This window comes from Cornus florida, unplaced genomic scaffold, assembly GCF_030987335.1.
Source record: "Cornus florida cultivar Cherokee Brave unplaced genomic scaffold, ASM3098733v1 CherokeeBrave_3.0.0_Hap2_Chr06, whole genome shotgun sequence".
In the NCBI taxonomy this organism is placed as follows: Eukaryota; Viridiplantae; Streptophyta; class Magnoliopsida; order Cornales; family Cornaceae; genus Cornus; species Cornus florida.
Window position 1 is genome coordinate 47910599 of NW_026775576.1, and position 9566 is coordinate 47920164.

General features: G+C 40.8%; 1 pseudogene; it reads right to left on the reverse strand.

The window, feature by feature from the left end:
- Positions 1-1391: 1391 nt before the first annotated feature.
- On the reverse strand, positions 1392-3273 carry LOC132314854 (lichenase-like; annotated as a pseudogene).
- Positions 3274-9566: the final 6293 nt, after the last annotated feature.

The following is a 9566-nucleotide window of genomic DNA, read 5'->3' on the forward strand; positions in this document are numbered from 1 at the left end:
AATAATTTAATTAAACATTAGTCTCATATTTAATGGGTCCATTTGTCAAAATCAAAGCTCACTGAAATTTTAGTGTCTACACTGTTCTTGACAATTTCTTTCTCTGTTCATCTATGAATCACAGTCTACGTACTCTCAAAGTCTAACGTTAGCAAAGATAAAGAGAAGAAGTTGTATGCCACATAAAGTGTGAATTTTGACTTGGGAAAATGTATCATTTCTAGGCCATATGATCACAAAGGATAGAATATCAGTTGATCTTACAAAAAAAAATATAGGCTGTATTGAAATTGGTGATTGGGTTTATCTGAAGTTGCAACCGCATAGGCAAATGTCTATATTTATGAGAACGAATCTAAAACTCTCTCCTAAATATTTTGGTCCGTTTAAGGTACTACAACAGATTGGAGATGTGTGTCTTATAAATTGGAAATGCCATATATGGCTCACATCCACCCACTATTTCACGTTTCCTTGCTTAAGAAGAGGATTGTGTCCAACATTCCCATTCAATTTCAACTACCTTCAATAAGCATAGAAGATGAGTAGATGTTTCCGAACGCACAAGCAATTCTAGACAGACGGATATATGCGACTTGGGAAGATTGTGATTTTAATAAGAATCAGTTTCCTGTTTTTTCCCCGAGGACAAGGGAAATGTTTAAGGGGAAGGGAATGTTACGTTCTTTACTAATATCAGAAGAATAAAATTCAAAATTTGAGGGTCAAGTTTGTTGGGTACGTGGTTAAGATTAGATTAGCTGATAAGAGTTTCTATCTGAATTTCGGGGTTGGAAGTTTTACTAGTATAATAAAAAAAATAATGTTACTTATATATAAGAACAGTGATACTTACACCGAACACTTATAGTGAATTGTGTAACCGAAGGGCCCTACTTTCTCATTTATTACATAAATGATCAATTAAAAGTAGTTGGTCTAACAATTCACTGCAAATATTCGGTGCAAGAATCATTTTCCTATAAATTAAAGAAGAGTTAAGTCACTTATTTAAGTACGTGAATGAATAAAGAAAAGTTGTTTTCTTTAATTTGCTTGCATGTTTTTTTACTTATATCAAAATAGGCAAGAGCAAGAGTACCTTGCGTATACCATTAGGAATGTTGTTGATGAATGTATCGACTGTGTTGAGTATGTCTTAATTTGAGCTGATATGCTGAGTCAGGTTAGAAGTTTTTCATTTTTGTGAGAAGACCCTGAAATTAAAGCATATTGGTGTAGATAATATTGTCATTTCGTTGAAAACTGCAGTTTACACAAGCAAAATATGAGCAGTTATTTCTAAAACAAGGGGGAGCAGTACATGCTCTTCTTTATTACTGTAGATATATGTACTACATATAGATATTTTCTAGTCCCCTTTATCAATTTCAGTTGAAATTAAGCTGATATTTGGGCTGTTGATTAGGGTAGAAGAGGCCAAAATGTTTCCCAATTTCTTCCGGACCCTTCAGGTTCTCATCAAACATGGCAAACAAATAAGTCTCTATGGCCTTCCCAGACCTCTTTGGAGTCCCTCCCTTCACATGGTTAATCAAATTCCTATAATAAGTCCCTGCATTATCAACACTTGATGCAGCACCCCCTTCCGATGGCCAGCCAGTTTCCGATACAATAATCTCTAAGCTCTGTCCGCCCACCTTCTCCACAGCAAAGTAGAAAGCATCTAACAAGGCATCAAAGAGATTCTGGTACCCGAACTGACCATCTTGTACCACAACCCCTGGTGCATTGAATAAAGCATAGGGAAGCCCAATATCATTTGTGTTGTACATATAGATGAAGTATGGGTACACATTGGCTAGGAGTGGTGACCCAATGTTCACCAAGAAGCCAACAATGGGTTCCATGTATGACCTAGCACTCTCACTAAATGAGCCATTTGAGGGTGGAAAGGTATTGCCAAGGAGTCTTATGTCTGTTGCTGTTGACACTTTGATCTGGTTTTGTAGCCCAAGTGATTCTATTGCACTATAGATGTTTTGCATAGCTGGAAGAAGGAATGGAGCTGTTTCTTCACCAGGTTGGACTTCATTTCCAACAGCGACGTACCGGATCTTGACATCAGAAGCATAATCTCTGACGTTCTTCGCGACCCATTCAACTGCTGCTGCATTGTTGGTTGCGAAGGCCTGAAGGTCTTGGTTAATGATGCCGAGGATGAGTTCTATGTTTGATCCTCTAAGAGCCTGGAGGGCTGCTGTTGGATCAGGGTCATAGATTCTCATCCTTCCAATGTTGTTGGATTTATAGAGCTGGACAACATCTGATTTGGTTGGCAAATTGTTGCCATTCCCACCATAGCCCCTATAGATTGGGCACCTACAGTTGAAATTGAGCGTTGAGTACATTGGACTTAAAAGGAAAGGACAAAGCAATCCCAATGGCCTTAGAGTTGTACATTCTACAATAAAAGTAAGTAGGACATGTACTGAAAGTCTTTTCTAACAGCTTGTACATTGTTCACTACTTCATATGTCAATTTGATTAATTCATGTGGAAGAAATTTTTTCTGTGTGTGTCTCTCCCACTTTTTTTTTTTGGGTACATTCTCCTTTTGCTTAGAATTCTAAAAGGGCCAAAGATGAATACTACAAAAATAGCAACAGAAGGCAAGAAACACAATCAACTTTGGCTTCATGATCTGTGAGATTCCAAGATTGCATGAGCACAAACTCACAACAGAAAATTTCTTTTTGGGGGGGGGGGGGAACTTATATAGTTGGTCCATTTTTGTAATTTCAATAGGGATTTCTTCATAAAATTTCAAAAATTTAAAGTATAAAATGCACAAAAAAAAAAAAAAAAATTCAATGGGGCAAATTGTAATTTTAGTGAGGGCATCTTCATAAATTCTCAAAAATTTGAAGTATTAAATGAAAAAAAAAAAAAAAAAAATCAGTGAGGACGAATTGAAATTTTAGTGGAGCATCTTCATAAAATTTTAAAAAATTAAGATATAAAATGAAAATATTACCTATGTTGGGTGCTTATAACAAATTAACTCAAAACACACACACTCTCTCTCTTAGGAAGGAAAGATCATACTGTTAGATCGAGTTGATGTGCATTGGTAAAAATGGTAATGAAACAAAATATTTAACTAAACTAGCATGCAACATTTCCAGTACATAGATAATCATATTTATATATAAAGATATAGAGATAGTAATTAGGTAAAGAGAGAGAGAAACCTGTTATTTTTGTTTCTAGGCTAGCCATTAATAGCGCAAGGAGCAATATTGCAGCCATGAAGGAGCAATATTGCAGCCATGAAAGGTTTATTGATTGGCATACAGAATATAGCAATAGAGAAGAGTCGAGGAAACACACACACACATATTTAAATGTTATACAATATACACCCCTCTTGAACCTTTATATTCACAATTGAGGAGATGACTGGTCCTACTCGTCTCCAAGTCAATTACTCTATTCAGGTATTTTATTTAGACCGAAGCTTCAAAAGTTTTTCACTTTGACCCGCGAATTTAATCTCCGCACCTCTCTCTCTCTCTCTCTCTCTAGGAAATACAAATATGCAGTATCCACTCCTTTTTCATATATTGTATTTAGGGTTAATTATAAAGACACCCCTTGAGGTTTGATATATTGACAGCCATATACAACTTAGCTGTTTTTTGGATAAAGACACCCCCTGTGATAATTTTGATCTAAACAAACCCTTAAAACATTAGAAAAGATGAGATTGCCCTTCAATGTTTAATTCATTTTGATCTAAACAAACCCTTAAAACATTAGAAAAGATGAGATTGCCCTTCAATGTTTAATTCATTTTTATTGTAAAATATCAGAAGTCATGAAAAGTCAAATTTGTCCTTATATATATACACTATTGCCAATATATATATATATATATGGAAGAGCAGAGTGTAGAGCAGCGGCATCGCCACCACTACACCCATCATCACCTGCCATCGCCACCACTACCACCCACCATCACCCGCCAAGGGGTTTCACTGTTGATTTACTCCAATACCCAATCACTAAATTCCATCCACCGAGCCAACACCATATCACTCTCAATCGCCTTCATTATCAACCCTATACCCATAACCTTTCAATCCTCACCAAACTAGTCGACTGGTGGCGCAAAGCCTGAGGACACGACCATGGAGCTCGATCTTGATCTGACCCATAACAAATGGCAGGCGCGAGCAAATCGCGGCACAAGAAGCTTGAGGCAACACCAATCGCAGCACAAGAAGCTGAAAGGGCCAAGTTTGTTGTGGAGAAAGCTGAGCAGGACAAGAGAAAGGTATTGGAGTGAAAGAGGGAGTAAGGTCGGTGAGAAAGAACTGGAGGGTTCGTTATACTTGAGGTTGAGCCGAGTTAGGGTTTTGGACACCAACGGAGGGACCGAACCGAAGATGCGACTTGGTACAACGATGAATTCAGCGAGAGTGGAGAGCTTACTGATGGCGGGATTAAGCCATTCGGTGAGACCGGGCGCACCGGCCCTCGAATCACCGGGATTCAATGCAATCACCTTTGTCATCGCAATAGATGCCGGCGAAGTTGCAGGGGTCTCTGAACACCTTATTCATAATCATTGTCACATAATCAGAAATCTAATTACAATTTCACTCATTTCCTATATAAATAGCTTATGATCTCGGCAAGGTTTATTTTATCTAAAATCATATACAAATTTATTTCTCCATATATCAAGAAAGCTTTTGTTTTGGTTATTCTGAATCTTTCTGATAATACGATGGATGGGTCCTTGGGTTTGCTACAAAACTTGGGTTGAGAAGAGATTTTGGTGGTTTTGTTCGATGGTGGTGGGTTTTTGTCAACACTGTCAAGCTCAAGAGTCGTTGATGGAAACCAATAGTAGCGGCAACGATGATGGTCGGTTTAATTGGGATTTTTTGTGGGTTTTTCATGGGTTCAATTAAAGGGTTTTGGTTGTGGTGGCATAGGTTGCAGTGGTGGGTGGAGAGAGAGAACGAAAATGGTGGGCAGTATTGGTGGGCGTTGGTGGCGACTGCGATGGTGGCTAAGGTAGGGCTGTAAAATGGTAGCGGTGGGCGTGAACAAGTCGTGGTGGGTGTGGTGGTTGTTGGTTTGGGTAGGGTATTTTGGTCCTATTATGAGTAGGGTATTTTAGTCAATAAGAAATAATTGAATTGGATAAATTAGTAATTGAATGTGTCAAAGGGCAATATTGCCAATTCACCGTGATTCAAGACCATTGGGGTGTCTTTGATAACTTTATCAAACCTAAGGGGGTGTCATCGTTAAAAAATAGCCCAACTTATATATAGCTGTTATTATGTCAAACCTCAGGGGGTGTCGCTGTAATTAACCCTTGTATTTAAAAAAATGTTTTGAGGTCATGTTCAATTTAAGGTCACTAAAGTGTGTGGGTGTCACTTATCAAACGCTGATATAGCACGTTGACAAGTCAATACAATCCTAACCAAGGTCCCCGTGGCAAGTTGAAAAGTCAAAAGCTTCGAGGGACTAGCCCTCGAAAACCCTAAGCCCTGGCATCACACCAGGCCTACCAAGCCTCGAGGGACCAACCCTCGAGCACTCCAAGCCCTGGTATCGCACCAGGCCCACCAAGCCTCGAGGGACCAACCCTCGAGCACCCAAGGAACCAGGCCCAGTGCAAATGGAGGAACTTGGCAACACCCTCGAGCAGTGGGTTAAACACGGTGTGGTCGCGTTACCCATCCCTCACAAGGAACCAATCGCGCAGGATCGTGCCAGCCCCAATTTCTGTATCTTCTATCAAGCCACCACGCATCCTATAAGTGCCTGTCGAACTTTGAGGTGAATCTTTCAGAAACAACTCGAAGGTTGTGACCTCGAGGTGACTGTGCCGAAGGATGTACGGCGAAACCCTTATCTTCGCCACCACGGTGTGGCCACGGTCACTTATTATGATGAGATCAAAGAAACCAATCCCCCGTATTCACAAATTTAGACAGAACAGCATGAGGACGAGTGTTGTGCGGCAGCTTCATCAAGTCAGCCCACTCCTTGGCAAGCCCCATTGACCATTTCCTTCTCCGAATATGATAAGAGAATATCCACTCCTCAGAACCGTCCTTTCTATGTCACCGCATATGTCAATGGTGTGGAGTTCTGATGTGCTTTTCTGGACAATGGATCTTCCATTAATGTTATGCCTTGGACAACTTCCTAGAAGGCCGGTCTGCCTCATGATCGCCTTATTAAGCAGGCCATAGAAGTATATGGGTTCGACAATGAGTCCCACCAAACTCTCGGTTATGTGAATGTTAATTTGGCAGTCAACAAGTTTCGGGCTCCCACCAAGTTCCATGTCATTAAGGCCGACACCTCCTACTATGTGCTCCTCAGGTGGGCATGGATGCCCTATTTTAGCATAGTAGCTTCAACTTATCATCAGTGTTTTAAAGGCATATTGGGTAACAAAATAATCACTATCCCATACTTAAATAAGCCTTTCGCCAAGCATAAGGCCCATTTTGCTGAGGCACTCTTCTTTAATGAGCTGGAAGATGAGGATGAAGAAGGCGAGGCAAATATCATTCGTACTCCACCGCCCAAGTGGGAAGAGGTACAGTAAGGAATCTTCTACCCTCCATAACTATACGTACCTCGTCGCAGTACAGAGGTTACTGTTCCCCGAGAATGCAAGCGGGTCCGGCTGCTAGACGGGCGATACGTCTACCGTTTATAACGGTGTGCGGGCTCAACTTTGGCCAACCTAGTTGTTGAGCCCACACCTACGGAAGCGAAGCGGATTTAGCTTCCAGATCTCGAAGAAATCAATCTCACCCCTGTTGGACACGAACCACGAACCACTTTCATCTCCTCGCAACTGGAACCGCCACCGTGAGACAATCTCATTTGTCTCTTGAAAGAGTTTTTAGACATCTTTGCTTGGACTTACTGTGAGATGCCAGGATTAGACCCCCAGCTCGTGACACATCATCTCAACACCATACCGGGCTCACGCCTTGTCAAATAAGCATCTCGAGTCTACCGTCTAGAGCTCGAGCTTCAGATTAAAACAGAAGTCAAAAATTTGCTTCTTGCAGGTTTCATTAGACCAATTCTACACCCCACTTGGCTAGCAAACATTATTCCTGTGAAGAAGAAGAATGGGCAAATATGTGTCTGTGTTAATTTTCGTGATCTCAACAAGGCATGCCCAAAAGATGATTTTCCCCTCCCAATCGTTGATACATTAGTCGGTGCAACAGCTGGGCATTCTCTCTTTTCCTTTATGGATGGTTACAGTGGCTACAATTAGATATGGACGGCTGAGGAGGATGCCCACAAAACTGCATTTCGGATGCCACTCGGCAATTTCCACTACACCGTCATGCCCTTCGGGTTGAAAAATGTAGGCGCCATATATCAGAGAGCCATGACTGCCATTTTCCATGATATGTTGCATCGCACGGTGGAAGACTATGTCGATGACTTAGTAGTGAAGTCCAAGCAGCAAGAAGATCATCTCCAGGATCTACGCTACGTATTCGAAAGATGCCGCATGTACAACCTATGTATGAATCCCCTTAAGTGCGCATTTGCGGTAAGCCAAGGCAATTTCTGGGTTTCTCAGTGCATCGCCAGTGGATTGACCTCGACCCCACCAAGGCTCACGCAATCACAGACATGCCCCACCTTTGTTCTCTTAGACAGCTCAAGAGTTTTTTAGGTAAGGTTTCTTATTTTCACAGATTCATACCAGCACTCGCAGAAGTCTCTCACCCTTTCAGCTCACTGATCAAAGGCAATGCAAAATTTGTTTGGACTGCAGCTCATCAAGTAGCCTTCGAGAAGATTAAGTTCATTCTTAGCTCCTCAACCACAATGTACCCACCTATCAGGGAGCAGCCCTTGCTACTCTATCTAACCTTAACTAATAATTCTATTAGTGCCCTTCTCGCGCAAATGGTTAAAGGGCAGGAGTGCCCAATTTATTATCTCAGTCGCCTCATCCGTAACGCCAAATCTCGATATTCGGCCATTGAGCACCATTGCCTCGAACTTATCTTCGTAGCACAAAAATTCAAGCATTACTTCATGGCCCATCCCATCCATTTGATTACACGGTGTGACCCATATAGACACCTTCTCTCTAAGTCCATCATTTCTGGCAAAGCATCACGCTGGCTCTTAGCCATCTTAGAGTACGACATTACATGCTACGCACCACAAGTCATCAAGAGCCAAGCTCTGGCTGATCTACTTGCGCAGTTCCCAGAGCAGAGGCAAGAGCCCCTTGATGACGCCCTACCCCTCGACGAACTCCTTGCCGCAATACAGGACAGTCAATGTAATGTTTCCAATTTTCACCCTTTTTTAATTTTTGGGATTTTCTGATTTTTTGAGGGTATTTTCTTCTTTTCTAGTTTTGCGTGCTGGGCATTGTGGAGTGTGTCGGGTGTGTTCAAGAGTTGATTGGGGCATTTCTTCAAGTTTAGAACTCTTGGGAATGCAAGGGTTGCCATTTCGGCATTTTTTTTTCAGTTTTTCAGGCCGGACGGTTCCGCGTGGGACCCGCTACCAGAATTGTTGCATACGGGAATTTTAGTTGGGTCCATTTGCATCATATTTATTTTATTTAATGTGTTGCATGTGGTTGTGATTTTATATGTGACTATATATATATTTGTGTGATGTAAAAAGGGAAAAGAAATAAAAGGAAAATAAAATAAAAAGGGGTGGGACCCATACCAATGTTTTAAGATAGGGTTAGAGGCATTTTGGCCTCATTATTCTTTTCCTCTCTCTTTCTTCCCTCAAGTCTCTCTTTTCCCCTCTCAAAATTCTTTTTCTTTTTCCTTTTTGCTTCAAGGCTACAAAAATTGATTCCTCTTCCATCTTTTGGTAATTTTGAGAGCCATTTGCGGCCAATTGAAGCCCACGACGAGATCTACATGTTGATCGGAGCAAATCCCCGTTTGGTGCACCTTGGAATTTCGAATTTAGGGATAGGAATTGGGCAATTTTTGGGGCTTTTCTCTTATTTGAGGTAGGGGTGTTCTAATACATGATTTCTTAGGCTTTTGTGAGTTAATTCTTTATAAATTGTTGAATTGCATGCTTAATTAGTTAAGTTCTTGCAAGTTGTTTAAATATTACATTTGGAAGATGTGTTTATGTGAAAGTTGATATAATGTGTATAAGCATGCCGATGTGTAATGAAATTTGTGTTTTGTATGCCTAATTAACTTGAATCCTAGCAAATTGCTTATGTGTTGTATATATGTTGAAGGGAAGCATGATTACCTATTTTAGAGATTTAAATTGCAAAGTGTGTGTGAAATTCCATGGTTGAATTAGCATGAAGCATTCATGCATTCATTGGGAAAGGAAAAAGGGAAAAATGTTTTGAATGCAAATGAAACTATTTTAGGGAAATGATTTTGAAAGATGTTTGTGAAAATCGGATGCCTAGGAGGCGCCTAATGGTCCGTGTTGTTAGTGTAGTCTAGAACAGAGTATGGTTGAACTAACTTGGCTGGATGCGACGCCTTGGAGGTGCCTTATGGTTGTGGATAGTTAGTCAA